The sequence below is a fragment of the Vigna radiata genome, chromosome 8, assembly GCF_000741045.1.
Source record: "Vigna radiata var. radiata cultivar VC1973A chromosome 8, Vradiata_ver6, whole genome shotgun sequence".
Classification (NCBI taxonomy): domain Eukaryota; kingdom Viridiplantae; phylum Streptophyta; class Magnoliopsida; order Fabales; family Fabaceae; genus Vigna; species Vigna radiata.
The window spans coordinates 16,058,706-16,066,607 of record NC_028358.1 but is presented as its reverse complement, the minus strand read 5'-3'; positions in this window follow the sequence as shown (position 1 = coordinate 16,066,607).

Here is a 7,902-nt window from a genome sequence, read left to right as displayed (position 1 = left end):
ATTGACCGTCCTACCCCTATCCCTAGGCGATATTGGCATAATCAAGGAATTTTCCACCAGTTCATGACATTACCGTACGTCCCCATATCGATAAAGACAAACATCTTTTACTGAATGAGTTAAACAATAAAAGCATTGAGCGCAGATGAGAACCCAACAATTGATAAACAAGTATATGGCAAGCATATGAAATAAATAAGAATTTCAATATATGAGAGTTTCAAAAGATTACATTGTTCCCCAACAACAAAGAGTTTAGTTCACCATAATCATGGTGAAACTAGATGAAAATAATGAAAAAATGGAAGAAATAACCCTAAACTTGGTTGAATGGAGCTTAAGCATCCAAGGAACCTCCTTCAAGGTGTGTTGAATAGCTCTGGACGTTTCTCTCTGCCAAAAGAATCCCTATCTAATTCGCACTGAGGCTATATATAAGCCCAAAAAGATAACAGATAGATTACAGAAAGATTTACAGAATCTAACTAAAAAAACAGACAACCGCCCAGATGCCTAATTTGACTGCTCAGCGGTTTGCCTCTTGCCGCTTTGACCGCTCAACGGTCAGTTTTACCGCTGAGCGGTTTCCCTCTAATCGCTCTAAGCGCTCAGCGGACCATTCTGGCGCTCAACGGCTTGTTTGACCCTTCTTTTCATCATTTTTCTCCTTCTTTCATAGGTCTAAGTCCACCTTACTTCACTTCCATCTTTATTTCATCTAAAAACCCTGCAAAACAATGCAAAACAAGCATAATATCGTTAAAACCAACTTTTGACTCTCAAGAGACTCAACTAAGTGTTTTACTTGATTTAAAGCTCATTCTAAGCCACAAAGGGTGTGTTTTACTATCAAATTTAAGCATGAAAATAACGGTTTTTAGACCGTTATCACAACCCCAAACTTAGAACTTTGCTTGTCCTCAAGCAAACAAGACAAAACTTAGCTTTCGACTTTTTCATCAAATAATTCACTTTCAAAACTCCTTTTTCTCATGACAAGTTATTATACAATTTCAAATTTCAGTGGAATTCTACAAAGATGCATGTGCTTTTAATCCAAATTAGTTCACATAATCAATCTTTTTTTAACAGATGATTTATTTCATGAATGATCAATCAACTAAACATGGATGTAAACATGGATTTAACAATTCTCACCAAGCAAGTGTTTCACTGAATCACTCAAGTGTTTAATGAGGTCACTCTACTCTCTATTGTTCACATGTCACATAAAACAATATTGTCATTCATCTAAAACAATCAACATCTTTCACATGCACATGTCATCACAAGGACTTTTTCCAAGGCTTGTATTGTGGCTGGGCTATCAAGAAAATTGGTTTTTCTGGAATACAAAATCCTTGAGTTAAGAGAGTTTAAATCATTATTCAAAGTTCAAGCACACTCTCTTTTTGACCAATCTCACTCATTCCCAACTTTTCCCCTTTTTCATTTTACATTGAGTTCACTTTACATGCTTTTCTGTTTTCTTCTTTTCTTTTCTTTCACATGCATTTTTCTTTTTCATCTTTTGAACTCAACGCTTTTCTTTTTCTTTTACCTTTCACTTTCCCCATTCAACCCCAAACTTGAACCTTTTCAACACATATAATTATTCTCAACCCTAACTAAAGGTAAATCAATTCAAACAAGGGTTTTAATACTGTTTAAGGTCAAGGTTCAAAAAGGGTATATCAATTACAATTCTTTGGGTGAAGATTTGGCTAAGTAAGGGCTTTCCAAGCATGGCCTTGATCATATGACATACACATGCAATTCAATCAATCATCAAGATTAAGTCAATACCATTCATGATTCCCTGTAAACAGTGCACACAATAATAAAACTTTGAAGCTCAATACCTCACATAATCAGGCTTTCTCACTTCTCACATGAATCCTGCTTAGCATCAAAATCACAATCATGAATCACTTACTCATCTTGTTCACATAGCTAGTGAACCATCAACCTGGATATCAACATTCACACATTCTCAATTATCATCCACAATCAATCATCAATAGTAAACAACTCATCATGCAATAAATTGGAACCATTATCTGAATAAGTGTACAAGCCAAGCATAGACTCAAACTTAAATTTAACCTATACTACTAATTCAAAGTACAAAGAAAAAGAAAAAGAAAATCCCTGCCAGTGCTTGACATCCATCAGTAGATGCCATCAGCGCAGATCCTCATCTGAGTCATCATCCTCCTCCTCTTGGGCATCCTCAAAATCTTCATCATCCTCTTGGTCATCATCCTGTCCTCCTGAAGTTCCAGCAGCTCCGGACCCACTACCATGTGCCTGTCCTCGACGCCAAGCCATCACACTACGGAACTCATCCATAGTCCACCTGTGCACTGGTGGCTGGTCATAAAGTCCTATGATCATCTCGGCAGTGGCCTCCTGCCCTCTGTAAATGGACTCCATCCTCGCCTCCATCATAGACATGCACATGTCTCTCATCTGGAATGGCTCAGGCTGCTCTGTTGGTGCATCTGCAGGCTCATCCTCCTATTGTGCTGCTGCCCTCCTAGGACGTCTCCTAGGGACTGCTCCAGCTGGCTCGTCCCCTCTACAATACTGACAAAAATAAGAGGCATTAATAGCACTCCTCGGCCTCTCGAAAGGTGGAACTGAAGTGTCCACTCCTGCCTGCTGGCACAAATAGGTAATCAGGGACAGATGTCCCAGTGGCATCCTGCTGCTCACAGTGTTGGCGCAGCTCATAATCTCACTGGTAATAATCTTCCCCACATTCACGTCCATCTGCCTCAACATACAGTAGATGACCAAGATCCGATGCAAAGTAATATCGGAAACATGAGAGCATGGTTGGATGTTGGCATGTGTAAATGCCATCCAATATTTGGCTAGGGGAGTTAAATCTTCCCTAAGGATGTTCACCGGTGCTCCGTTCGGGTTTCTCTGAAAATGCCTCCCAGGGATGCACATCACTCGCTCTATCTCCTCATAATCCCTGGCCTCCCCCAGTATAGCAGCATACCTACACTGCTCTCCTGGCCACTCAGTCCCTAGAAAGGCGTTGATGGTATCCGGATCACAGCTGATCAAGTGTCCATGTACATAGCTCATGTACCTCCCTGCAGACACTCCTCCTCTCGGCAAGGCATTAACATAGAACTCCTTCACCACCTCAATATTGGTTGGTGCTGGATAGGTCGTCAGTCTCTCCCAACCTCGCCTCTCAATCTCCAGACCAAACTCTGGAGCCAAGTCAGGAATGTACGTGGCTTTTCTCTCCATCAGCAGTCGCCTTTCCTGAACTATAGCAAAATGTTCCTCATGCTTCCTTGAAAGGAACCTTGAAGAATAGAATCTTCTAGGTCTCTCTGGTTCCTTCCTTTTATTGCCCATTGTCTTAACTCTTTTTGAGGTAAACATTCCTGCATAAATCAATTTCATCCAACAAAAATTCATAGAAACATCATTAGAGGTTAGTGCATCATCAAATCATATAATTCTTTGAGGAAAAACAGGGCTCCTCAACATACAAACATCAAAAATTTCAACATTTAGGCAAAACAGCTGCAGATCGCCTAGCGTCAAAGGAGACCGCCCAGGCGGTTTGCCTCAAATCATGCCACCACCCAGCGCCAAAACATACCGCTCAGCGGTGGCGGCTAGGGTTTTTCAAAATCCTTGCCTTTTTTATCCTAATCTCCATTCTTTTGCTAAAATCATCAATCCAGACCAAAACCATGCTATTTAATTGGTTCAAACAGTTCCTATTCTATCAATTCATGCATAGAAATCAAAAGCCGTAATTTATCATGTTCCTAAGCATGTTCTTCAACAAATCCCAAAATAAAAACCTTTAACATGAATTTGCATATTTACTTGAGTGGAGATTGTGAATGCTTGCAGAAAAATTGCTTAATTGATGATGTATGTCCTCTCCAATGCAAGTCCCTCAACCAAAAACCCCAAACTTTGACAAAGTAATGGTGAAAAATTGAATTTTTGGTGAGTGGGTGAATGAGAAAGTGAGGAAATCTCTCTAAAATGCTTTTGAAAGTGAAAGAAGAGTGTTAGGTTTAGGGAGACCGCTCAGGCAAAATGCAAAGAAGGGTTTCAAAGTGAAAAATGTGAAAAACCGCTCAGCTTTTAAGCAAAGCCAAACCCATCAGCGCCACAACCGCTCAGTGGTTTGCGCCTGATTTCTCTTCTTCCTCTTTTGCTTTCTTTTGAGTAATCTTCCCTTCTAGCACTTAATTTCAACCTTCAATTTTCACATATATACTTTTCCCTTCTCAGATGCAATCATTAACATGTAATGCACTTAACACAGGATTAAAACAAAACAATCAATTGGATTGCCTTTCAGGTAGCGCTTGTTTAACGTCACGAGCCTGACCCAAACCTGTTTAGCACTCATCAGTAAGTGCTTCTCCTTCCAACACCCTTCAGTAGGTGTTCTTACCTTGTATCCTTCAGTAGATACATAAAAAATTTAGCATCCCTTTGTAGATTCTACCCAAAAAATGTTCAAAAATTCAATAAAGTAAATGTACCAAATCAAATACCCTAAAACTACAAATGTTTATACAAAGTGGGATTTAGATAAAATCAATTCATTCCATCCCGGTTGGGATCTTCATCAACCCAACTCATTTGTTGCTTTTTATCCACTCTCTTTATGGCTCTGGTGAATGGTCTCCCGATTTCCAACTTGTCATCTTCTCGATTCTTAATAACAAGTCACTTCTTATCTTTGAATCTCACTTGCGCTCCTATTGGAAGTGGTGTATATTCAGTGTGGATAGTGCCTCCTTTGTCAACCTCCTCATCTTCAGGTACCTGCAAAACATTACAACTATTAGAATTGGTACCTGTAGTGTTGTCCTTTAGTGCAACTTCTCTTCTTGACTTCTTATGCCTGGCCCTCTTTTTAATTCTAGTACTTCTCTCTTTAAAGCCAATATAAAAGAGTACATTCTCTTTGTCTCTCATCATGATCCTTGCATCATGGACACTGATAGACATCTTGGATGTGGCAATGAAAGGTCTTCCAAGAATTATTGGAATTCTTTTTGCATCTTCCATGCTCATGATGATAAAATCAGCTAAGAATTCTAACTGCTCCACTCGAACAACTACATTTTTCACCATACCAAATGGTATTTTAACTGAACCATCCGCCATTGTCACTGTGAGATTAGATGGCTTTAACGTTAGCCCTCCAATTTTCTTAAACAAACGCATGCGCATCATGTTAATGCTAGATCTAGAATCTATCATTGCTTCTCCTATATCAACCTCATTAATCTTACATGCCAAATTCAAACAACCTGGATCTTTTACCTTAAGTGGATAATTCCTTGGAGGTTGAATCTCAAATTCCTGCTCATCCTCATCTTCATCTAGATCTACCATATCTCTAAGATAAAATTTCATTCTTGTAGGAATCTGTTTAATAATTAAAGGCATAATAGTCATTTGATTATAAATTTCTCTGTTCTGCTCATTATGACTATTTCTTGCTTCCTCTTCTTCTTCTCCTCCACTGTTGTTGCTACTCTCAATGGCTTCATCTTCCTCCTTTTGATCACTGCTTCCAATCTCTACAACTTCCTTGTCAGTTCTTCCTTCATCACTTGTCACCACAGCTTTGTAGTCTTCTTTAGGGTTAACATCAATATTAGCCCTGAACTGGTTCTTTTCAGTGGTTTCTACTCTTTTTGACAACTGTCAAATATGCATTTCTAGTGACCTAACAGTAGCTTGATCACTGGTGCGATTTGAATCATAGACTTTTATGAATTCATCAAATCTTCTACTCATATTTTGGACAACCTCTGTCAAATGTGAAACCTGCTGCCACATAGGAGAAGATTGTTGCTGCCTGAAGCCTCCTTGTTGCCCTGATGAGTTATTCTGCTGTTGACCAATACTTGGATGATTTTTCCAACCCTGGCTAGGATTGCCTTGATTGAAATTCCCTTGTCTAAACCGGTATTGGTTCCCCATATAGTTAGTGATGAGTTCCTTCAGCAAAGAATAGGTGTAAAACCCGTGACACATCAGAGTTGAATGAAATCTGCATTGATGATGGATGAACCATGGAAGTGGACGGTGATTGTAGATCAGAGTGGTGAGTGCTCAAGCTTCAGACGGCTTCCCATGGTTGGAAGAAAGCTTGGAGGTGGAGAGAAGATTGAAGAAAGGTGACTTTGGTCAGAGATTCTCGGCTAATAAGAACTTCAGCAATGAAGAGAAATTTCTCATAATATCCAAAGTATTTTTACATGGGCTGCACTGTGAATTTATAGGAAATCTAATGAGCTATGTGTGGTATGGATGAATTCCAAAAGAGTAGGATCTCCATCCACCTGTCAAAGCAATGCAAAGTATGCTGGCATCTAGAAGCCTTATTTACAATGTGCAAAATTGAAGAAAACGTGATCTGCTGAAGGGAAATGACCGACAATGTGCTTAGTAAAAAATGGGGGTGCTGCTAGCAATTTTAGCCTTCATGTGGACAGTTTTGCCCCTTCCCTTGGTGTCTCCAACTTCCACTTAAATTGTATGAAGAGAACTTGCCTATTTGGATCCATGTCCTCAAGCTCTTCTTGGAGTCTTCTATGCTTCTAGTGATGGGTCCATGATGGGCTTGGACCCAAGTCATCAGTTAGCTTCCTGTTGTATCTCCTCAGGTATAGCACATTGACCATTAATATGGTCTCCACCACAAAGATCACATAGTTGTTGTGCTTGGGAGATATTACGAATCTCCTTTGGAAGTTGTGAAAGGATCTTTGTCAATGTATCTAGCTTTTGGGTCAAAAGATGATTTTGAGCTAGCATTGTATCATTTGCAGGTAAGTGCAAGACTCCTCTCTGTTGTGTCGGTACACCCCTTTCACTATACGCTTCTTAACCATTAGCTGTCATTCTCTCTATCAAGTCATAAGCTTCATCCTCAGTCTTTAGTTTGATATCACCTCCAGCTGAGGCGTCCAGCATCATCTTAGACTGCATATTTAGTCCACAAAGGTAGGCAAGAACAATGGTTGTCTTGTCAAATCCGTGAACTGGTGTTTTTCTGAGTAGTCCTTTGAATCGCTCCCATGCTTAACTTAGAGTTTTTTCCATGCCTTATTTAAATGATGATATCTCCAGCTTTCCTTGAGTAACTTTAGATTGTGGAAAATATTTGTTGACAAATGTTCTAGCCACAGCTTCCTAAGTTATAAATGTTCCTTCAAGAAAGGAATTGAGCCACGTCTTAGCATTACCCTCCAATGAGAAAGGAAACAAGCTAAGCCTTACTCTTTCATCTGATACACCGGCCATCTTCACTGTGTTGCATATTTCACTAAATGCTGTTAAATGGTCATAAGGATTTTCATTTGACAAGTCATGAAATTGTTTTCTCTGCACTAGGTGTATAAGTGCTGGATTCATCACCATGTTGGTCATTTGATCCGTAGGCATGACTATGCTGCTAAAATACAAAGGGCCAACCGTATCTGATTGGTGCGCAAGAGTGCGTCTTGGAGGAGTTCTTTCAGCCATCTCCTCTGTTCTTCTTTCTGGTGAAGGTGATAGTAATCTGTCAGGTGAAGGAAACAAATCCCTAGATGGGCGTTTCACTCTCCTTCTCCCTCTTGCTTCGCTTAAGCCTTCAAGAAGAGGTTGCATATTTTTCTTGCTTCTAGTATGTCTCGTCTCCTGTTGCATGCACAAGAAACACAAACCCTAGTAGCACCTTTTTATATTTTATAAATAAAATAAAAAGATAACAAGATAAAAAGATAAAAAAAATATATATATACCATCAAGTCAAACTTAATCAGTTTACACTACTAGATAAGTTAAACCACGAGTCCCCGGCAACGGCGCCAAAAACTTGTTAAGTCCCTGACAAGTGTA